Genomic DNA, 25,081 nt, shown 5'->3' with positions numbered 1-25,081 from the left:
GAATAGTAGAATGTCTGGCATCTGGTGGGTGGGGTTTTTGTGTTGTGCTCCGGAATCGGCCCCTCCCTTCAGGTGTTCCGTTAGAGAGGCCAACTGTCATTCTTCCTTCCCCCCTCATGCTGTTGTTTCAGTTTCTCTCAGGCAGCATGCTATTGTGTTGCCATTTTCTTTATTATTAAAGCTTTGTTTGACATATAGGTGAGCCGCTTTGCCGACAGAAAAGAAACTCTGCTGAGAACAGTGGAATATCCTCAACTTGGGTGAGTGAGGGGATATTCCCAGTCTGACAGGACTGATTTTTTAATCACCACCACGTTAACTGCTTTCAGTTGCTCTGTTGGATTTTATAGGTATATAATTGTATACATTGATATAAACTGATCTGGGAGGCAATTTGACTTTTAAAAAAAGCAGTCTAAGCCTATTATTTAAATGGTATATGACAAGTTGATTATTTTTTTAATCATCCCCCCCCCCCATCCTCCACAACAATCCCACGCTTGAGCAGTTGGCAAGTGGAGCTGAGTCTTCTTCTTTGGTGATCACTAGTAGCCAAGTAAGATTGTCTTCCATGAATACAGTCTTAACAGTGAGTCCGTAAGTGACTGTGGAGGCCAATTCTGGGTCCACATCTCCTTCCACAGTGGGGACATAGGTTTCCCGGTGGGAATTGATCACAGTGAGGGTTTGCCAAGCGTGCCTTCCTCTTAGCACATTTCTCCCTTTTGTCCTGGGTTCATGCTGCTTCAAAGTCCATGATGCTTTTGGTTAAGGCTGTTTTCGCAGGCCAGTGTTTCCCAGTTGTTTATGCTACCTTTTTTTAGATTTGCCTTGAGAGAGTCTTTAAACCTCTTTTGCTGGCCACCAGCATTATGCTTCCCATTTTTAAGTTCAGAATAGAGTAGTTGCTTTGGAAGACGATCATCAGGCATCCACACGACATGACCAGTCCAACAAAGTTGGTGTTGAAGAATCAATGCTTCGACACTGGGGATCTTTGCTTCTTGCAGTACACTGGCTTTAGTTCTCTTGTCTTCCCAAGTGATGCGCAAAATTTTTCGGAGACACTGTTGATGGAATCTTTCGAGGTGTTGCAGATGGGGTTTATAATAGGATTGGCGTGAGGCACAGTGATTTTGGGGTGCTCTCTCTTTTTTTGGCCTGTTTTGCTCTATTCTGAATTTGATTGGCTTGTGATGGGATGGGGTTTCATCTGACCGTTTCGTTTATTGGCCATTGACCACAAACAGGTGAGCGTTTTAGATACCAGCCTGCCTTCTGGCACACATTGAGTGAAGGACACACCACTAACCACCGCTTGTAGATGAATAGAGTGGGGCGCAGGCTGCTTCTCGTGGTCCTCGTGTAACCTAGCAGGCACCACCTGCTGAATGCTGAGCAGTGGGCGAGGGGGCCTATGGCTTCCCAGTACCTATGGCTTGGGTGTTGGGAAGAATTTCTGCCTCCCAGCACATCTTATGCCTGCCTGCACTTCTGTTTTGGTTTGGCACAGGGATGGGAAATCACCTTTAACCATATCCCTGTATTGAGCCCTTATTTAAATTGTGAGGCAAATATCACAATCTGAAATAAAACAGTCACGCTGTCAGTATTGACAATTCTGAGCTAGATGGGCCAAGGACAGCTTCCTATCTTCCTATCCATGAAATCAAATGTGTAATAATTTTAGTCAAGGGAAGATTTTCCAAACGATTTATTCACATGCCATTTTGCTTCTTTTCATCTTTGTATATCATTACTTGCTTGCTATTCCAATTGGAGACAGGATGTTACTCAAATATCAGATTATTTGACTATCCACCATTCCATGCAATTGTTTTAATTATGTGCCACAACGCACCACTTTCTCACTCTCTCTTTTTAATTGATCCATGACAATCAGTTAGAGTGCGATTGATTGATTGATTGATTGATTGATTGATTGATTGATTGAAATTTGCTCTAGCCATTTTCACTCCAGGAATTTAAAACCATATGTGTGCATTATACCACTACTCTAAATAGTATAAGCTTTACATAGAAATTAATGAACTGAAAAGTCAGGATAAATCTGAACTAATAAAACAGTGAACATGATGGTTTAAACAGAATCATCTGAGATACCACTGACTCACACGTAGGTCAAATGAATTATTTCAACCATTTCAGTTGAATGATCTCAGTTGTCTTTCTCATTCTTATTTTTGGGAGTCAAATTGAATCTCTTTTTTTAAAGTCCTGATTTTTCCATTGGATAAAATCCAGCACTTTTTAAGTCGTGCTGATTTCAGTGAGATTTAAGCAAATGTTCGATGTGAAATCAATGGAGCATGTTTAAAATTGGTTGTATCCTGTCTGCCTCTAGCACCCCCATCTCACCTAGGCTTTTGTCCCTTCTTCTAAGTGGGTCTCCAGACTATAGAATTATCGGTCACATTCTTATTACAGTCTGACCTTGTAATTTTTTGAGCCGGATGGAAACAAATGAACTGTAAATTACCTGGAAAGACTCAGCCAAGATTTGATGGTTGCTAAGATACTTGTGGTGCAAAGGTGAAACTGTAAAAGTCAGTTGTTTGAAAAGAAATGGCAAGCCTGATCACTTTTGGGAGGGGTGTGTGGAAATGGCCACTATAATAAATTCTCAAGACAGTTTCAGCCAGGAATTGCTTTCTAATGGGTATCACAACAAAGTTTGCAAATGATCCCCTTGTCCTTATCTCTCATGTGCTAATCCCTTCCTCTTGTCAACCCTACGACCTCACCACAAGCCTGGAATGGTTTCTCATGAACATAGGGACATCCTAAGGGAAAGTGGGACATTCAGGGATCAAATCAGAAACTGGGATGGCTTCTGTAAATCAGGGACTGTCCATGGAAAATAGGGACACTTGGAGGGTTCTCACATCCTGAAAAAATAATTGTGGAGAGGAAATACTGCTAAAATATTATTCAATTTTTCCACTATGCCCTGGCTACAACTGATGACACAGTGGTATCACACCTACTGTGGGCAGAACTTCACAGCCACTTGACTCTATATGTTCTGTAGCTGTTAAGGAAGGTAGTATGAACTTAATTCTTAAAATACAAACAAACCGCAAAATACCAAAACCAAGGGCTCAGCTAGATTGGTAAACAAAAAGTGTTTTATATGTGTTGTATATGCATTATAACACTGTGACACCAGATGGCACTGTGGAGTTCCGTTTTTGTCAACCTGATTTCTCATACAGTGGTACTTCGGGTTACAGATGCTTCAGGTTACTGACGCTTCAGGTTACAGACTCCGCTAACCCAGAAATAGTACCTCAGGTTAAGAACTTTGCTTCAGGATGAGAACAGAAATCGTGCCACGGCGGCACGGCAGCAGGGGGAGGCCCCATTAGCTAAAGTGGTGCTTCAGGTTAAGAACAGTTCTTAACCCGAGGTACCACTGTACAGAGTTTACAACATGTTTAACTAAAATGCGTCTTTGATGTGTCTAGCTCCAGCGCAAGTTATTTCCATTCCAATCTCCACAGTAGAAAATTCCAGGTTTGCTGTTGGCATAAAGTATGCAAACTCTGCATATATTTTTCTTAATTTTGCACAATTTGTACTGCTGTGTGTGCTGATTTGCTTGGCCATGGGATGGGTGAGGGCACTGAAGGCCTACTCCCACTCCCAAGGAAAATATTCTCAAGCCACTTCTCTAGTTTCTGTTATTTTACAGTCTTTGTATACATTTCAAGCAGCTGTAGGATCTGGGAGCTTCGTCTGTTCTTCAAATGAAGGCTGAAATTCTCAGAAAGCTGAATTCTGCACTTTCTTCTATGCCTCTGGAAATAATGGCTTGAAAATGCAGTGCTGGTTTCAGGTACACATCTAAAAAATAGGAGGGAAGGATTCAGTCTTATCTGTAGCCTGTTCGGTCATAATTCTGTTTTCTACATTAATCTATGCTTTAAAATAAAATTTAAATATGTTTTAATACGTTCTTCACAAAATATGTCTTTATAAACATATTTTCTCTTAAAAAACATATTCTGGTCTACTTTTGCAGCTGAGAAGTGCCTAGAAGGCTAGTTTCAAGCATCACATGAGTCCAATAGGAGCAGATCAGGTCAAGCCATATTGGGACACACAAACTTTAAATTCCTTGGGTATTCTGACTAACAGTGGAAATAGTTAATATGAAAAACAAAGGTTTGAGCACATGGTATCATACTATGGGGCTAGGGTGAAATGGGGGGCATTTCAGTGAATTTCAGGGGTCCATTGTTGTCCATTGGGGTGGACAAAACTTTAGACCTCTTTGATGTTCCATCCTTTATTGGCGATCACTTGTAGCAGAGTAAGATTGTCTTCCATGAACACGGTCTTAATAGTGAGTCCATAAGTGACTGTGGAGACCAGTTCTGGATCCACATGTCTTTCCACAGTGGGGACATAGGTTTCTGGGTGGGAGTTGATCAGGGAGAGGGTTTGCCAAATGCGCCTTCATCTTAGCCCTGTGGAATGCCCTCCCATCAGATGTCAAGGAAATAAACAACTATCTGACTTTCAGAAGACATCTGAAGGCAGATCTGTTTAGGGAAGTTTTTAATGTGTGATGTTTTATTTTGTTTTTAGTCCTCTGTTGGGGGCCGCCCAGAGTGGCTGGGGAAACCCAGCCAGATGGGCAGGGTATAAATAATAAAATTATTGTTATTACTATTAACTCATTTCTCCCTTTCGACCTGAATTTGAGTATCTTCAAAGTTCATGACACATTTGGTAAAGGCTGTTCTCCAATTGGAGTGCTCGCAGGCCAGTGTTTCCCAATTGTCAGTGTTCATACTACTTTTTTTTTTAAGATTTACCTTGAGGGCATCTTTAATCCTCTTTTGTTGACCACCAGCACTACACTTTCTATTTTTAAGTTCGGAATAGAGTAGTTGCTTTGGAAGACGATGATCAGGCATCCAGACAACATGACCAGTCGAACAAAGTTGATGTTGAAGAACATTGCTTTGACACTGGTGATCTTTGCTTCTTCCAGTACTCCAGAATTAGTTTGCCTATATTCCCAAGTGATGTGTAAAAAAAATTGGAGACACATTGATAGAACCTTCTGAAGACTTGGAGATGGTGTTTGTAAGTGGTCTATATTTCAAAAGTGTACAGTAAAGTTGGTAGTACAATAGTTTTGCAAACAAGCATTTTGGTTTCCCTGCGAATGTTCCTGTCCTCAAACTCCTCACTTCAGTCGGGAGAAAGCTGCACTCAGAGCTCAGGCAATGCTGGATTTTGGCATTAATGTGGGCCGTTGTAGAAAAATAACTGCCTAGGTAGGAAAAATGATCAACATTTTTCAACTTTACACCATTAAGTTGGATTTGTGGTGCTGCAGAGGGGTTGTTTTGTGCTTGTTGGTGCAGCACTTTGGTTTTTTGGATATTGAGCAATAGCCCAAGCTTTTCATAAGCTTCTACAAATATATTTAGGATAGTGTGGAGGTCATCCTCTTAGTGTGCACACACTACATTGTCATCAGAATATTGAAGCTCTATGATGGAAGTTATGGTAACCTTACTCTTTGCTTTCAACCTACTCAAATTGAAGAGCTTTCCATCTGTTCGATATATGATTTCTACCCCAGTGGGGAGTTTCCCTTCTACAATGTGTAGGATGAAAATAATAAATAGAGTTGGGGAAATAACACATCCCTGTTTAACACCTGATCCCACTGTGAATGGTTCACTTTGAGATCCATTGTTATCTGTGATTGTTGCTGTCATATTATTGTGGAGCTGCCAAAGGATGTTTACAAATTTATTAGCCACGTGTTGTGTTTGGATTTGTACAGATTTATTTGGGCAGCTGATTTTCAGAAGGACAGTCCACAGGGCAGTATGATTTACAGTGTCGAAGCCCTTAGTCAAGTCAATAAATGCCATATACATGGGTTGGTTTTGTTCTCTGCCTTTTTCTTCAAGCTGTCGACAGTGAAAACTTTAGAGCTCTTTGATGTTCCATCCAGCAGGAAGTCAGCCTTTTTTATTTCCCATAATGCCCCATCCAGTGCTATTTTTCAGGAGGCGTTTTCCAGAACACCTTCCTTGTTCTCTTATAATGACAACAGTGCCCACCTGTTGTCGCCCTGGCACCATTCCAGGTTGCATTTTGAAGGAAAAGGTGGCCACCACAGAGAAATTGTAGTTTCCCTTGGAAATGTCCCTTGGAGTGGGACATTCTGTGAGATAAAAAACTGACTATTATCCAGATGTAGTCATCAAAGCACTACAGTAAGTAAGTATCCCCTCTCCCATGTGACCTCAGACCTGAAAACATGCACTAGGGGAGATGGTTTTGCCCCCTCTTCCACTGCTATCCCCCCATTTTAAAATGAACATTTGGCCTTTCAAAAATGAAAATTTCACCTAGCCCAACAAACAGGTACAGTGGTACCTTAGGGTACATATGCTTCAGGTTACATACACTTCAGGTTACAGACTCCGCTAACCCAGAAATAGTACTTCAGGTTAAGAACTTTTCTTCAGGATGAGAACAGAAATCGTGCTCCGGCGGTGCGGCAGCAGCAGGAGGCCACATTAGCTAAAGTGGTGCTTCAGGTTAAGAACAGTTTCAGGTTAAGAATGGACCTCCAGAATGAATTAAGTACTTAACCTGAGGTACCACTGTATACTCTTCCAGGAGCTAGGATTGTCTGCAGCTTCCTGTTCAATGAGCCCTTGATGACAAATCTGGTAATGCATGAAATGGACCTCTGTCATGCCAGAATCATGCTGTTCACCCTGCAAACTGTCTTTCCTGTTGCCATTATTCTCATCGGCTATTCTGAGGGCACTTGCCTTCTTTGTGCAACATGAGTCACTGTTTTGTCAATACTGCATACAAATCACATTTTCCAGTTAGTGACCTCAGTCTTCTAGCGTACTATACTAGAAAGCCTAGAATAAATGAGGCAGAGGGGTAGCTGTATGCAAGAGTAGGTGTCCATATTTGTTTATGTAGATGGCATGTCTTAATTAGCTTATCTGTCTTTTGGCGGTATGTTCAGGAGTAGTCATTCGGCTGAACTTTACTTTGCAACCTGTTCTGTCCTATTTGGGTAAAATTTGCATAAACAATACAACTATAATTATCCATGTTTCCCACCAGATTAGAGGAGAAAATTACTAATTAATCTTATTTACACGAGGATGAGGTTAATTAGCCAGGCATACTAATGCTTGCTATCCTGCTCTATTGCAATATGTCATTCCTATGATGACGGTGCAAAATATGATTTTTACAACACTTCGCTAAAAGTGTCTGCAGCTATGTAGCTATAGCTAAATTTCCATCTGGATTTTCCTTAAAAGAGCAGAAACAAAACCCTTGGGCTGAGGTTGCTTCCAAGTTAGCTGTTTGTTGAGCATTCATCCTGATTCATTTGCAGAAAGTTTCTGTTGAGGTTATGTGATATTAACAAACCGTATTTTTTGCTCCAGAGGGTACACCGGACCATAGGGTGCACCTAGTTTTTAGGGGAGGAAATAAAGGGGGGGAAATGTGTGCGGCTAAAGAGGAAGCCAAGACAGCGAGTGTCTTGGCTGACTGTCTTGGCTTCCTCTTTAGCCGCACGCTGACTGTCTCCAGCAGAGAGAGGTTGCGCGCGGCTTTGGCAGAAGCCAAGACAGCGAGCGGGACGGATCCCACTCGCTGTCTTGGCTTCGTTTTTAGCTGTGGGGCTGGGGCGGGGGAAGCCGAAGCTTCCCCCAACCCCAGCCCCCAGAATGGGTCCAGGAGCGGGTGCGAAGTTCGCTCCCGGAGCTTGCTGTTATCCGCAAACCTTCTGAGCCCGGCGGGAACTCTCCGGGCTTCGGGCTGCAGGCTGCTATCTGCAAGCCTTGGGAGCCCGGTGGGAACTCCCGCAGGCGCTGGACTCCAAAGGCTTGCAGATAGCTGCCCGAAGCTGGGGTGTGCAGCGCTGTGCTCCAGGCTTCAGCGAAAACCTGCATTCACTCCATAGGATGCACACACATTTCCCCTTCAAGTGCGTCCTATAGAGCGAAAAATAAGGTATTTTATATAGCATTCATTCCAATTTGTTTGAAGGGAGGTTAGATGAGGTCATAACGATATAAGAACTTGCATCATTTATCCCTTAGTTCCATTCATTTCCCTATCACTTCCCTACTGCAAAAGTTCACTTTTTGGGAGGGGGGAGGAGCAGGCCTGTTGCACAAGAGTCCTGAACCCACTTTGATCGTGCATCCTGAGTGTGCTGGCCTGCAACTAAATCCCACCTGCAAAACAGCACTTCCAGAGGGAAGTGTCCACAGCTTGATAATACATAGTAAATGGGTTATAATATCAGACACAGATGAAAACAGTGTGGAAAAGAATTTGATCTCTGTCCCAGACAGTGGTTACATCTTCCCCATAAGAATGAATGCATGCCAACTTACTTAGAGAGGAAAATCAAAACATTAAGGACAAAACTGTAAAGGTAAAAGTAAAGGTAAGGTAAAGGACCCCTGGATGGTTAAGTCCAATCAAAGGCAACTATGGGGTAGTGGCACTCCTCTTGCTTTCAGGCTGAGGGAGACAGCGTTTGTCCAGAGACAGCTTTCTGGGTCATGTGGTCAGCATGACTAAACCGCTTCTGGCGCAACAGAAGCAGAGCACATGGAAATGCCATTTACCTCCCCACCGGAGCGGTACCTATTTATCTACTTGCACTGGCATGCTTTCGAACTGCTAGGATGGCAGGAGCTGGGACAGAGCAACAGGAGTTGTGATGGAGTCAAAACCCAAGGACCAAGTCTCCCCTGACCTAAAGTGGGCAGTGTCTCTCTGTACAGAGAATCTGTCTGGGGAACAGTGGCAAAAGATCAGGGAAAGGTAAAGCTCTTTTGGTACAACTTTGTGTCCCTGCCCAAGAGAATACCAGCCTAAACTTGCCAAAATGGTCTGGTGGCAGTATCGAGGCCAGTTACACTAACCCAGTTGTATTACTCAGAGTAGCTCCATTAAAATTAGTGTCTACAAGAAAATTAGGCCCATTAATTTTAATAGGTCTACTCTGAGTAAAAGTTAGTTGAAGACAACCTATTTTATTAAGATATTACAGTGGTACCTCAGGTTACAGACACTTCAGGTTACAGACTCTGCTAACCCAGAAATAGTACCTCAGGTTAAGAACTTTGCTTTAGGATGAGAACAGAAATCGTGCAGTGGCGGCATAGTGGCAGTGGGAGGCCCCATTAGCTAAAGTGGTGCTTCAGGTTAAGAACAGTTTCAGGTTAAGAACAGACCTCCGGAACAAATTAAGTTCTTAACCTGAGGTACCACTGAATACACATCATATTTTGTCAGTCACAGATCTAGAGCTCCTTGATCTAGACTCATGAGTTGGCTACTCGGAGATACTTCAGTGTAATGAAACCATTTTTTAGAAGAATCTACCCTAAGTCACTAAATGATAAAGAATAATTTGAAATGCAGATATCTTCTGACAACGTTATACGTCATCACAACCTGAGTACAGCTGTGGAGTTTGCTCTTTTTACTGAGTTTTCATGTTCTTCTCCATGCAGTTGTAGATAAACCCAAACCTTCTCTCTCTCCTCTCCCCCACCCTCCAGCAAAAAATAAATAAAAATAAAAATCCTCTAGAAGCAATAGGAAAAGAAAATATGTGTTTGATTTAGAAGTCCTATTTGGGCCAAACAGACTCCAATAAATGGGGCACTAGTGTTTTAAGTATGTGCAAGCTCATGAGTCCTGTAGATTGAAAAAAGGAATTATGAACTTGAAAACTGTTTTTACGATTATGTCAAGCGTGTGTTTTGTGCGTATGCTGTCTGTGTTCTTAGCATTCGGAATCACGGCAGAGTGAGCTGAAGGGCTTCACAGAATGTGAAAGCTTGAGGTGCGAATTGCACCCAAAGGATTTATCCTTCTAGTATCGGCAATAACAATAGAGAACATTTGTGCTTAAGTGACACAAATGGGAAGAGTACACAAAAAGGAAGACTACACAAACAATTTACAACTTTAATGTAAAACTTGAACTGAAGTCTCTCCTGGGATCACGAAGTGGAAATGGCATCATGAGTAAATATAACAAATTATTAGATGAGGCATTAATTTGTGCAGTTTTCCTGTAAAGTGTTGTTTCTCTTTCAGGTGGCCTGTTGGTACATGCGCTTACGACTCAATCCTGTGAAGCAAGCCAGTAGCAAATGAGTGGGTCGGGTTAAGCATCAGATCTACTGCACCAGTGTAGCATTGTAAATTGTGGTAATAGGTACTAATCCCACCATTTTTTGAACAAAAGCATCAGGTCCAAATCTCTTGCATTCTTATCATTGAAATGAACAGGGCAAGAAGCAAGAAGAGTTACCGTCGATTGAAGAATGGAGGATGAAGTTAATGGACTATGCAGAATTAGATAAACTAACAGGAAGGATTCGAAACCAGCAAGACCAGAAATTCACGGAAGAATGGAGTAAACTTACAGACTATTTGAAAAGTAATTGGGAAGAACAGATGACGTTTGTAGGGCTGCAAGAAGTTTTGTGAGGAGTATTATTAGAAGTATTGTAAAAATGGACAAGGGGGAGGATGATTTGTTAAGAGATGTAAAGTCAATATAAAGTTAAGAAATGCATAAGAAGTGGTTAAAACGGTGGATCATCAGAGGTGCTGATGGAAGTCCAAAAAGATTGTATACGTGATAAGTTTTGTGGTACATTTTATAATTTATATGTTAAAATTAATTTTAAAAATATTAAAAAAAGAAATGAACAGGGCTTTTTTCAGCTGGAACTCAGCTGGAACTCACTGGAACTCAGTTCTGGCATCTCTCAGGTGGGTATTATTGCCATTATAAGAGAACAAGGGATATGTTCATGGTGAGTTCCGGCACCTCTTTTTCTAGAAAAATAGCGCTGGAAATGAATAAGAGAAGCACAAGAGCATGGTAATATGTTGTGTGGGTTCTAGGTAACACAAGGCAACATCAAGATCAGGCTTCCCTGAGTGTTCCTTGGCAAATAGACATTATCAATGTTATTAGCTGCAGACAACTATGTAATAGTGAGAAATTGGAAAACAAGATGGAGGAATCAATCTCCTTTTATTGGCTTAGTGCTTCGTTTACATGAATCAGGACACAACACAGTTAATGAAACATAGTAGGAGATACTTCAGGATAAAACTGTCCAAAATGGCTCTTAGGACCTATGGTGACGTAATTTCATGCTGTCACTCAAAAATCTTTCCACATTCTCCACAACGTCATTCCTACAATTATTCAGCAGATAAGACACCCTGGAAGAGCCAGTGCAATAAATCTCCTCCTTCAATAAGGGACCCAAATACTTATCCTATATATTTGCATAACATGGGCAATAAAATAAAAAAAAGTGTGTGATGGATTCGACCTGTTTTGTGCCGCAAGGGCAGTAGGTGGAACATGTCAAGAAGGGGAAATTGTAATACGGCACTAATGTATGCTTTAATGGAAAGATTGACAAAGTAAGTACAATGAGAAAAACAAATATGGAAGCTGACTTCATAGGATAGTATTATGGATTCATTCTATCAAGAACTACAGTGGTACCTCTGGTTGCGAACGGGATCCGTTCCGGAGTCCCATTCTCAATGTGAAAAGCCCGCAACCTAAAGCACCATATCTGCACATGTGTGTGGTTCGGTTTGGTGCTTGTGCGCATGCACGAAGCACAATTTAGTGCTACTGCGCATGCACAAGTGGCGAAACCCGGAAGTAACCCTTTCCAGTACTTCTGGGTCGCTGTGGGATGCAACCTGAAAAAACCTAACAAGAAGCGGACGTAACATGAGGTATGACTGTGTTGAAATGGGCAGTTCCTCAACAGCTTTGCAAGAACTTTGATGGAGAGACTTGATAGGTTGAGGTACCAACTGAATAGCTCAGTTGGTAGAGCAGGAGACGCTTAATGTCAGGGATGTGGTTCGAGAACCACGTTGGGCAAAATATTCCTGCATTGCAAGGGGTCTTGTGATCCCTTCCAACCTCATAATTCTGTTAATTCCATGGAGTGATACATTTCTTTTCATATTCTCCCTACATAACATGAAAATAAGAATAATGACAGAAATGGTAGTTTTGTATACCACACAAACCGAACCAAATATGACTTCCCTGTACAGTGGTACCTCGGGTTAAGTACTTAATTTGTTCCGGAAGTCCGTACTTAACCTGAAACTGTTCTTAACCTGAAGCACCACTTTAGCTAATGGGGCCTCCTGCTGCCACCGCGCCGCCGGAGCCCGATTTCTGTTCTTATCCTGAAGCAAAGTTCTTAACCTGAAGCACTATTTCTAGGTTAGCGGAGTGTGTAACCTGAAGCATATGTAACCTGAAGCGTATGTAACCAGAGGTACCACTGTATTGGTTTGTTTGTTTTTCATGTTGTTATATATGCGGGGGGTGGGGCTTTTTAAAGGATATGCTTTTGCTTCAGTCTAGGTTAAACCTCCCTGCCCTTTGAACTAACATCAAAGTACAGAGGCAGCTGTTGTAATATTCCCCTGCTCATTCCATTCATTCAGTGGGTAATTAGGATTCCTTCTCCCTCTTTTCACCTGCAACAGCAGCATGACAAGAAGAAATTCTACAGATGCAGCTTTTCCCAGCAAGGCGATTCCCCAGTGCTTTAGATGTTGAATGCTAACCAACTATTAAATACACACAGCCTCTGTTGGAAGATGGTGACCTAATGGGAGATTCAGAACAGGTGCGGGTTTAGGTGAAGGAAAATAAGCCCTGAAAGAAGCACTAATTAAATGTTCCCCCTCAAACTGCATCTGTTCCCCATCTGCATCACGCATGAAAGTGAATTGGCCAGAGCTATGTAGGACTAACCCCCTGGCGATTGGTGCTGATGTTGCTGCTGCATCAATGGCGTAAGGAAACAACAGCAACGAAACCTTCAGGCAATGTGGTTCTTAGCCATGCCACACCCATTTCTATGCTGCCTTTTTGCCAACAAAAAGCAGCATGTCCCACTCCTTCAATTACCCCGAAATAATATCTTGAAAGGACAGGGAATGCCTGTGAAATATACTCAGACCTGCAGTGATTTCATGCTCTTTATTGCAGCTTGTAAAACAGTGATTGAATTTCCCCCCAAAAAAACTCAGGCCTTTATATTATTTACACAATGAGTCCTGTCTGATTGGCTGATTCTGTTTCCTTCCTGGAGCCTGATTGGTCTTCTCCTGCAGGCCAATCAGTTGTTGCATTCTACGATCCGACCAGCCTAATAGGCTGATTAACTTCCTCCTGGAGCCTGATTGGTCTTCTCCTGCAAGCCAATCAGTTGTTGCATTCTACGATCCGACCAGCCTAATAGGCTGATTAACTTCCTCCTGGAGCCTGATTGGTCTTCTCCTGCAAGCCAATCAGTTGTTGCATCCTACCTGCCTATTGCTCTAGGATCCAAGCTTAGTACATAACAGCCTGCATGATTAAATGGTCATGATCATGTAAAGCAAAGGTGGGAAACTTTCCCCCCCTCTCAGGGGTCAAATACTGATATCGGTGGAGCCTAAATGAATAATGGGTGGGACCACTGGGGGGGGCGGGGGAGTGCACTGCCCCCAGCACCATTGGGGAGGGGGGTACCATCACAGCCACTCCCCTGGACATGCGCCACACCCCCAAGATGCACACCACGCCCCTGTGGCCAGTGCGCCCCATGGACGCACGCCACGCCTCTGTGGATGGCATGCCGTGCCCCCGGGACACGTGCCACGCCCCCAGGACATGAGCCAGCCATGCCCCCACCTGCTCTTTGCTCCCGGTGCCGGAACATGCATCTTCGCCATTGGGTGGGGCATAGTCTTTGTTATGTATTCAGTGGTCTGTGTTTGCCTGAGCTTGAGTCTGGACTGAGGATTCTGAGCTCTGAGCTCGATACATGATATCCAATCACAGAACATTTCAGGATACGGGCCTCTGCCATTGGCCCTTGAACTCTGAGTCATGATTCACAGCTTGGAAGTTTAGACAGCCAATCATGTTAGGAGTGGGAGTGGCCTAGGCCTCCAGAAATGTATACAGTGGTACCTTGGGTTACAGACGCTTCAGGTTACATACGCTTCAGGTTACAGACTCCGCTAACCCAGAAATAGTGCTTCAGGTTAAGAACTTTGCTTCAGGATGAGAACAGAAATTGTGCGGCAGCGCAGCAGCAGCGGGAGGCCCCATTAGCTAAAGTGGTGCTTCAGGTTAAGAACAGTTTCAGGTTAAGAACAGACCTCTGCAACGAATTAAGTGCGTAACCAGAGGTACCACTGCATAAGCAATTGCTTTGCCCCTGTTTCCCAGTTATGTAGTTCAATAAAGGTTCTTGCTGTAATCACTGTGTCTTGCCTTGTGGGAAGCCACCTACACTTCAGTTTTGTTCTTTCATTCTCTGTCACCCCCTCTCCCCGCTTCTCCATCTTTGCCACACACACGAAATTAGGCTGAGAGACACATTAAAATAGCCTGCACTGTGATCCAGCCAATAGCTACTCTACCAGCTGAAATGTAATGAGCTCATATAGCAAAATAGATTTCCACCCCCTGACAACAATGGAAAACAATGTGACCGACCCAAAAACACAGAAGTTGCCTATCTTGGATCTACACTTTTTATGTGGGGAAAACATTTATACATCTTCGCAGGTTTGCAGGCTGACCTTTTACCAATCAAGCCTTTGAATAATAAATGCTATATTTTTTAAAGACGTTTTCATTAAGCAAGTAGGTCAGTGATAAACTCAACATTTCTGTGCTGTTGTGTGAATGCTAAATGAAATTCCATTTTAAGATATGCAATTTGCTGAAGGGGCTTAGAGGGAAATTATTAAATTAGACTACCGTGCAGTGTTTGCACTGTGTATTTTCCTGTCTTTCTATCCATTAGTGAAATTGACTTAAATGGTCAGCATAGTAAATGGTCTGAATGAGCTAGCTGATATTAAAATTCTGCTAATTAAACTAATTTCTAAATTCACCTACTTGCTTTTACCAAGGTCACTTAACCAAACAGCAGAGCAAAAATATTAATATTCTATATCCCTTTTATTGAATCGGCTCAGAAGGATTAACAGAGAAACCAGATTGCTCTTCAACACTTAACTTTTTTATCCATTTGGTCTATTTTACTGAGTCTGCTCTATCAAAAATCCCATAGTTCCACAGATTTGGGTACTGGGCACACATTTTTCTGGGTTGTGACTCAAGATCAAACTGTTTCTGTGCCTACATTCTGGTTTCTTTTTCCTAAATTTTTATTAAATGAAATTTAATACATTTTCCACAAAAAATAATGAACATGGCATTAAGATTATAACATCATTTTACATGTTCCATTGAGCGGGAGAATTTGGCAGTAGTAGGTGGGAAAATAAGAATATTCGATAGGAGGAAAACGAAAAGGGAAGTAGATAAAATATCAACATTTACGGGGTCCATCAGGGTATGGGAGAGGGGAGCTTTTCCCTGGCCTCTCTCCCCTTGCCAAAATGTAGTGTTATGATAAAATGGCCCCGTTAAGGGAGCTCGTCCTAAAGGAGGTAGAGGATAAATTAAAGGAGATCTCAATTGAGGAGATGGAGAAGAGTTGGGGAATAGAAGGTATGATGGAAAGGGGAAAGTGGTATGTGGAATAAAATTAATAGGTTACAGAAAAGACAAATTTCCTCTCTGCTAAAGGAAGAAGAAGTTTAAAAATGTGGTAAAAGAATCATTACACCCTTTGAAGAATTAGTGAAAGGATATAGGACAGATAGGGCCAAAATAGTTTCAAAGTTGTATAAGGTGTTATTAGACAAGGGGAAATCACCAAAGGAAAGTTTGAAAGAATATTGGAAGTTAGATTTTAGATGAAGAATGGGAAAGAATCTTTCGGCAACCACCCTTTGTTGCGACCTCTAGGATAATCCAGGAACAGGGGTTGAAGTTGGTACAAAAATGGTATTATACACCTGTAAAGTTATATCATATTACAAAATCTAGAAGTAAGAATTGTTGGAGGAAATGTGGAGTGACGGGAACGTACAGTCATATGTGGTGGGATTGTCTGTTAGTTAATGAATTTTGGATTATTTACTTTTTGGCAAGCCTACCCAGAGATATTTCATAACATATAACAAATTTAAAGTTTAATGTGTTCTATTTTTGTTTTTAATTGTGCTTTAAAAAATCCTAATGTTTATATTCTTATGTACTGGGGTTTTTTGTGTGGACTGGATTTCAGCTGTGTTTTATCAAGCTATGTTCTGTGTTAGAACCTGGAAGAAGTCAGAGGTGGTATTCCTGAGAGTCAGGTTTGGAAACAGAATGGTCCAACTTGCCTTCCACCTGGCCTGTTTCTGCTGGGGGGGAGAGGAGCCTGGCGTCTCTGGTACATACAGTCCTACAACAATGTGTGTTTGTGGGTTTTAGAATCCATTGCTATGAAGGTGGAGTTACACCCAGATGTCATGGGCTGCAACTCTCATTATTCCTAACCATTGGATGGTAGGAGTTGTCTTCTGCAACATCTGCAGAGCACCACATTGGTTTCCTGCTATAAAGTAGGAACTGATGAGCAAGAGCATTAAAAAGATAAACACAACCTGTGTGTGATGAAAACACTAAATGAAGGGTCTCATTGCTTGACTTTATGTTTGATTAATATTTGTATTTGATTATGAATATCGCAGCCAGACTAGCTTCCTTTTTAGCTTTTGCTTGTTTTGCCGGTCAATTAGAACATAATATGCTATCACCTTTAGAGATCCATTCTGTTAGCCCATTCTTAAACATTGGCCTGGGCCCAAAGAACTACATTACCAGTGTTGTGTGCACAAGGGAGCTTTGGATTTGTGTTTCTCAGACAGATATCTCCCATGCTATATGGCAAATCTCTTTTGAAGCTGAGAAGAGGTCTGGGAAAGGTAATGGTGCTCCACTGATCCAAGATGGAAATCCATATTGGATGCTTCCAGACTATCACTATTTTCAGATGGGATGAAATCACATATTGGGCAAGTTCAGGTTGTGCAATAACAGTTGCTTGGGAGGTCTTGCCCAACAAACTCACTTCCCTCAAAATATCAGACTTTTCGCAATAGAGGTAATGATGGAGAAATGTTGATAAGTGTGGGCTAACACTTGCTTTGAAACAGCATTGTCTAACCTCCGCACAAACAGCAACTATTCCACATTTAAAGTGTGGAATTGGTCCATTTACTTATTTATTGTCTACTTTGACTGGAAGCAGCTATCTGGGAATTCAGACAGGGGATGTGAATCCAAGGCCTTCTGTTTGCAAGCAAGTCCTTCAGCACTGGACTACAGCTCTTGACTAAAGCCATTAAAAATCCCAGACCTAAAACAATCCCATGCAGAACTGTGTTACTAGCAGCTAGAATTTTGAAGTAGCTATTCTGCCTGGCATCTGAAATGTTGGTACCTTCTTGGTAGAGGTTTGTGGTCTCTCATGGGAATTTGAAATCACGCAGAGAGAAAGGCAGCAGTAGAAGTTGCTGGTGGAAAATGTTTCTATAGCCGTGGTTCTTAAAAGACAAATCGGGAAGATACAAGATCTTCCTTTGCAAAGCCTAGTTGTGGTCAAAAGAGATACAAGAGCGAGTCCTTTGTTTTTTTTTGTATTTAGTATGGATGCTTGTGAGGAAGAAATTGAGAGAAAGGCAAGAGGGGCTGGAAAATGGGATTTAAAAATAAGAAACATTTTTCTTTTTAACCTTTCCTGCTACCTGTGTGTTAGAAACAAGCTTCACAGCATTGTGTTATACCTTCATTAATTTGTGGGTGCGTCTTCCACATTCTGTGCTGCTCTGCTTATGGCCCAGTGTCAAGTGTACAAGCACTATCTGGACTCCTTTAGGACCAATTTAGGTTAATGGGAAATTAAATTATGCCAGTAGTTCCCAAACCTACCCTCCACTCCCGCCCCCATGGACCACTATTTTCATCTGTTTTCAAGTGGACACACTATGGGGTAATGAAGAATCAATCTGCAATGAACTTTTATTTGTGGAATGAACTCAGTTTCCCAAGAAGCACTTTTCAGGGGCAAAAATATATATATGCAACAGACCCAGATTCTGTGTGGACTATTTAGAAAAGACTAATACTCAGTCTCCATTGATTCTAGAATAAAATGTTCTGTGAACACAGTCAATGTTTGACTTGATGAACAAACCACCTGGATCCACCACTGCCCCTGGAGACAGAAGAGATGTCTTCAAAAGCTCTGCTGCCTGTTCCATAGATGATGAAAGCCAGTCATTTAGCCACCACTTAAGAAGGTCTGCAGTCTTGCAAACACATTTTGTGCCTATTTTCAAAAAAATAACGTGCTCTTTTTTGAACAGCAATGGCTGCCTATTGGCATAGCCTATGCAAGAGTGTTTAATTAGGCATGCTGTTTACATGGGGCTTTCCTATCCTTTGCAATTAAGCCAGAATAATTGATCCTCTGGTGTCTCAGATCAGCGAACTTAATCCACACACTTCTCTAAGCAGATGATGGAACTGATATTCAAATTATGTTCTGCGAACGTGGAGCAGAGTCATGTTGTTTAAATTATCTACCTAACAATAAAGGCTTCAATGTGCCTCTTAAGTAAACAGTTTGGCTGAACTAGTAAACCACGCTGTGGAAGTTCTAAATAAATAAATAACCCTTGCTGGTGTAATACATTCCACACTAAGAAAAGGTAGATTATGTTACCAATATAATTACTGCAACTCAAGCAAATTGGCTCATTTAGCATAATTTATAGTTCAATCTAAGACATGAACTTCAGATGTAAGTTTCACTGAGTTCTATGGGGCTTCCTCACCACCCTAATGAGTAGGATGAGGGTGGCGCTGTGGTCTAAACCACTGAGGCGCTTGGGCTTGCTGATCAGAAGGTCAGAGGTTCGAATCCCCATGACGGGGTGAGCTCTCGTTGCTCCGTCTCAGCTCCTGCCAACCTAGCAGTTCAAAAGCATGCCAGTGTAAGTAGATAAATAGGTGCCACTACGGTGGGAAGGCAAACAGTGTTTCTGTGTACTCTGGTTTCTGTCACAGTGTCCCATTGCATCAGCAGCGGTTTAGTCATGCTAGCCACATGGCGGGGAAAGCTGCCTGTGGACAAATGCCAGCTCCCTTGGCCTGAAAGCGAGACGAGTGCCACAACCTCATAGTTGTCTTTGACTGGACATAACCATCCAGGGGTCCTTTACCTTATTTTATCTAATGAGAAGGTAATAGGACTGCAGATGTCAAGAAGCACCAGCCCAGGTTGGCTGAAGTTCAAAGTCCCAATGAAAGCTTGAACTTTCAAGAATTTGATGGAATGCACAACATTCTAAGTCCTAATGACTATAGAGACAAAGAAGAGAGGGAACAGGAAGAGGGCATGATGCCTCTAGTGGCTTATGGCATTTCCCTCTCCACAGCTCTTTGCCTCTCCTTTTTCTCTTCCTACAGATGTGGATTAATTCTCACCAGGATCTTATCAGCCCATTTCTACTTCATCAGTGCTCCTTCACTACTATACAGTTTTGTTATGAGATTGGATTAGCCCTGTGTGTTGGGCCCTTAAGCCCCACAAAGTTTCCCTCATTTCTCCATCTGACCACTATATAATTGCTACTGTATTTCAATCAAAACTTTGCCGAAAATAGAAGGAAAATGTTGAAAGCAAATAAGTACTTTTTTAAAAAAACAGCAACAGCAACAACATACATGCCAGCTGTTTAGCCTTTTAATGCAAACAGAAATTAATAACTCCAGACATGATGTAATTGAAAAGCAAATAGCGGGCCAGAGACTCTTTCTGCAATGGCAAAAGTCCACAGTCAACCTCACTAAAGCTGAAGACTGACATAACATTTAAAAAGTGGCTTCAAAGTACCCTCACTGGGTTCTATACAAAGGCTTTCTTTCTCTCCCAAGGGAATTTCCGAAAGAAAGAAGAAACTTCTACAAGTTTCTCCTGTTGTGATTTTGAACTGGGGGAAAGCAGGTGTTGAAGGTACCAATTGGCTAGCACCTTTGTGACATCAGGTGCATTTTAAATTGCCAGAGCTGTTTTAAAAAAAAGTTGAAGAAGGTATGTGTAAACCTATAGAGAGCCAGTGTGGTGTAGTGGTTAAGAGCGATAGACTCATAATCTGGGGAACCGGGTTCACGTCTCCGCTCCTCCACATGCAGCTGCTGGGTGACCTTGGGCCAGTCACACTTCTCTGAAGTCTCTCAGCCCCACTCACCTCACAGAGTGTTTGTTGTGGGGGAGGAAGGGAAAGGAGAATGTTAGCCACTTTGAGACTCCTTAGGGTAGTGATAAAGCGGGATATCAAATCCAAACTCTTCTTCTTCTATAAGATTTGTTCAACATTTCAGTCTTTAAATCTCTTTAATTATTGGTGACATTATATATTATAAAGAAAAAAGTTCATGCATAACAATAGCAATGAATTGTGTGGCGAGTTCCCGCCTCCCCCCAGTGGAAATAAAGACACAAGACATTATTATTAAGGTTAATGGGCTAAAATTGGCCACAACTTTGGCTTAGGCATTGGTCCTAATCTAACCAACTATCCGGCTGAAGGCCGGGAAGGGTTAACACCAGCAGGGGGAGCCCTGCTGATGCACATCAACTAGGCACTCCCCTGGGGTCACCACTAGGGGGCGTGCCTTGGGCCCTGGCCTCCATATGCTTCAGAAAAGGCCACGCCCCCCGGAGTCCTTTAGCGGACTACCCTTAAATCACCGGGGGAGGAGATGGCACTCCTTCCCCCATTCATCTACATAACAATACCCTGACCAATGCGTAACCGCCAAACCGAGGAAGTTGTGACGATTTGCTACGGGGTAGACGAAAAAACCCAATGGCTGGTGCCAATTTGCCTACCAGAAAAATTCCTACCAGGCCCCTTAACGGCGACCAATCGAAGTCCATAGCAAGATCAAAGGAAAACCTAGAGGGTGGGTGGGTGGGAAATTCCGCAGCTGATCAGTGGCAAAGAGGAAGCTTCTCTGCCACGCTTGCCTTAAATGCGGCACGCCACACCCCCCAAGCCCCCCGATTGTCTGGCCAGGGAGATGACGCGGCAGAGGATTCCCCAGATCGCGAGATCGTGCGGGGCTGGGAGCCAGCCTCCGCGCGAGTGTTGGGGGCGGGAGCCCGCAACACCACCTCCTCCCTAGGGTCGGAAGTGGCTTTGTCGTCTTTTGAATCTCAGAAGTACAGGTTGAGATGGATAACATCCCAGCAAATAGGAAACAACTCTGAGTGATGGGGAGTATTGAGATATTTGATGTCTGGGTGGCAAATTTGATACTGATGCTCAGCTACAAGCAGATCCATAGGGTAATACTGGAAACCTAACTCTTAGCTCAGCAAAGGAAGAGAAAGCTAATGAAATCATTAGCACTAAAGTAATTAGTTCATTAGTATAATTTAATAGGAACAAATGAACACTGCTTTTATAAGGGCAAATCGGATGTCTTTAGTCCATTAAATTCATTGGCGGAAGAGTGCTCATTTATAGAGTGGTAACATCTTTTTTTATGGCAACCCCCCGAAATGGATTTTCAATAGGCATCTGTGGATTTAGAATCCATTGTAAAGCCAGGGCTATTGTGCAATATCGAGAAACCAGTACCTGAAAGTAAGGTAAGCTGTTCAAGAGAACCTTCTGTTATGTGTGGTTACACAAGTCTTCAAAAAGTTCAGATCAATATAATTTCCTGGGCAGGTTAATAGGTCTGGTCAGCAAGTTAACCTTTGTCAGAGGGAATAAGTGGGAACTAGCCTCAGTCTGGTGTTTTCTCTAGACCACAACATTTATTTACCATATTTTTTTATACCCTGAATTTCCCATGGGGATTTCACAAGGTAGTATAAGAACAAGAGGTTGCAATATGAAAGCGCATCATAAAACAAGTGATGACAATACAGCAAATCTGGACCAATGGAATCAGCAAATAAAGACCAGTTGATTTTATTTCCACGTGGTCACAATCATTGACAGTTCTTACTAACAGGTCTCCTTCCTAAGGGAAGTGATATTATGGCCTCATACACCACACTTCTGCAAGTGGTGAGATGTTCCAGTGGCAGTGCTTACCAGATTTAATTTCTTTTGGAGGGAGAGATCTCTGGAGACTTGTGATGTTTGTGTAGTGTTTAGGTTGATTTTTGGCATTTGCATTTATGCAAGCGAGATATAAATGGAGACTAATAGCTTAGCACTCATTCAGGAACTAAATCCATAACACCAGTTGGATCCATAGGGCGAGTCCAGACAAATAACATTTGGGAAATCTAATAAATTAGACATTTTTAAAAAAAACATCTTTATTGAAAATTCAAAAAGTACATAATTATATGTGCACTAAACATGGTGAGATGTAAATAAAAAAGAGAGAAAGAAAAAGAGAAACAGAACCTGTGTATAACGGAAAACAAAGGGGGGAGGGGAAACGCAAAACTGTATGTTTTACATATTTGTTATTGTACTTCAACAGATCTTAACCTATTGCAGTATTTGTAAGAATGGATTCCAAATATCATTGAATTTCTCCATTGCAAGTCTGCGTTTATATGCAAGTTGTTCATAAGTTGCAAGTTTGTATAAATCTTCAGTCATAGACGGGAGCCACATGTTTATTTTTCCAATTCATCAGTATCAGTCTTTTTGCTGTGGTAAGGGCACAGAGAGTCCATTCGAATTGTCCTTTTGTAAGGTTCCATGTGCTATATAATTCAAGAGGATATTTTGCTCTGTAAATGTTAAGTTGTTCCGTACAGTTCTGTTGATAGTTCCAGTTACAGTGGCACCTCGGGTTAAGTACTTAATTCGTTCCAGAGGTCCGTTCTTAACCTGAAACTGTTCTTAACCTGAAGCACCACTTTAGCTAATGGGGCCTCCTGCTGCTGCCGCACCGCCGGAGCACAATTTCTGTTCTTATCCTGAAGCAAAGTTCTTAACCCGAGGTACCATTTCTGGGTTAGCAGAGTCTGTAACCTGAAGCATCTGTAACCTGAAGCGTCTGTAACCCGAGGTACCACTGTACCTTCTGCCTAAAATCTTTCAGTCTAGGACAATTAAAAAATTAGAAATTCTGCAACGAAGCAAATTAACAAGATTGAGTATCCACCTAGACCAGTGATGGCCAAACTTGGCCCTCCATCTGTTTGGGGACTACAGTTCCCATCACCCCTGACCACTGGTCCTGTTAGCTAGGGATGATGGGAATTGTAGTCCAAAAACAGCTGGAGGACCAAGTTTGCCCATCACTGACCTAGACCATTTGACTGACAAAGGATATGGTCTGTGTAGCTGATACACCTTGGTCATCGTTAATAGAATCTGGCAACTTCTGTTTCAGTGTATCTGAAGAAGTGTGCATGCACACGAAAGCTCATACCAAGAACTAACTTAGTTGGTCTTTAAGGTGCTACTGGAAGGAATTTTTTTTATTTAGAGTTTTTGTGCTACCCATAGTAGGCAATGACTGGTACTAGCATGGAATGGACATTCTCCATGGACCTGGCATTACGTGCAACAATGGGGGTATCTAAAAGCCGTCACAAAGCTATTCCAGCTTTTTCCATGGAAATTTTTGTGTGAAACTATATAGGGTAGACATGAATATGACTTCTGGAAGTCTACAGGCAGAACAGCCATACAAAACGGAATCTGGCCAGACAGGACAAGGGAGAATTGGGATTTTGTCTTTTTATTAATAATTTTCCAGTACTACCTGGGAGCCCACTAATCTTAAGAGCAAACAAGCATTTTAACAAATGGGGAGAGGGAAACAAATGTGAAAGATTTCCTGGATGAGAAATAACATTTGTACTTGTATTACTTGTCTTGACTTACAAGGGAAGTGGAATATGCAGCTTTTGAAGGCATGCGTTATTTCCAAAACAGTGCTTTATAGTAAACCAGCAACTGCGATTTGCTAACCTTGATTTTACATGTCAGGCAAATCACCCCATTGGATTTTCCGGTGGGTTCAACTGGTGCAGAGCCCTGTGTGCTTTCCTGCCAGCAGAGCAGGCAGCAAAAAGATGTTATGAGGCATCTTTGTGGAAGCTGGTCAGTCTTACTTGCGAATCAATCCCTGCTATTGAGTTTGTGCAGAGCTGGCAGACAACTAAAATGGAAGCATAATTAATTTGGATTCCCTCTGGAACACTTACGCTTTTTCCATACAAATGGGGGGAGAAGAGGGAGGAATTGCGCACTCTGGTCTTGGCTACCGTTATGGAAAAGAGTCAAAAAGCTGGCATGGGCAGAGGAAGAGTAAGGCAGCCTCGAATCTTCCCTTGTTACCTTTATGCAAACATGGGCCCAAGATTCATCTTTAAGGCTCCATAATTTTCCAAGTTTCTATTGCTAAAACTGAAGTCAGCAATTCTAATAATTACCTTTTGCTCATAGGGTGAATAGGCTGACATGGTATTAATTTCTGGATAAGCGTTCTTGAATCTCAGTTCCTTATATTGAAAATCTCTCTTGTGTGCGTGCGTGTTTTTAATCACTTTGTTCATATCTAGCATTTTCAATAAGGATAATATTTTAAACTGAACCTGCAGTCCAAAACCATTTGCTACCAGCTCTGCAGAAGTCCTGCTGAAAATGATTATAATTCATACGCTCTAACATTTATCCAATAAAAATAGTGATGTCCTATTCAATAATAATAATAATAATAATAATAATAATAATAATAATAATAATAATAATAATACCCCACCCATCTGTCTAGGTTTCCCTAGCCACTCTGGGCGGCTTACAGCATATCTAAAAACATAATAAAACATTAAACATTAAAAAAACCTCCCCATACATGGCTGCCTTCATACATTTTCTATAGGTTGTATAGTTACTTATCTCCTTGGCTCATAGGTGGCATAACTGTGTCATTTTTCTATGCCTCCACATTCCCTTGCTCAAGTTTAAGATAATTTGTTGCTATCAGTAACAATGGTACTCACAGCCTGAACATCAGCAATAGAGGGAATTATGACGAATACTGCTGATTCTGCTA

At 42.0% G+C, this 25,081-nt stretch overlaps 1 long non-coding RNA gene across 1 annotated transcript; it reads left to right on the top strand.

Annotated features, from left to right (window-relative positions):
• Window positions 1–118: 118 nt before the first annotated feature.
• On the top strand, window positions 119–10,705 carry LOC308589512. Its single transcript, XR_014009339.1, has 3 exons — window positions 119–260; window positions 3,738–3,859; window positions 10,357–10,705. It is a non-coding gene; the product is annotated as an uncharacterized lncRNA (long non-coding RNA).
• The last annotated feature ends 14,376 nt before the right edge of the window (window positions 10,706–25,081 follow it).

This window comes from Podarcis bocagei (assembly GCF_964188305.1).
Source record: "Podarcis bocagei genome assembly, chromosome: 6".
Classification (NCBI taxonomy): Eukaryota; Metazoa; Chordata; class Lepidosauria; order Squamata; family Lacertidae; genus Podarcis; species Podarcis bocagei.
This window is presented reverse-complemented; position numbering and strand designations above follow the sequence as displayed.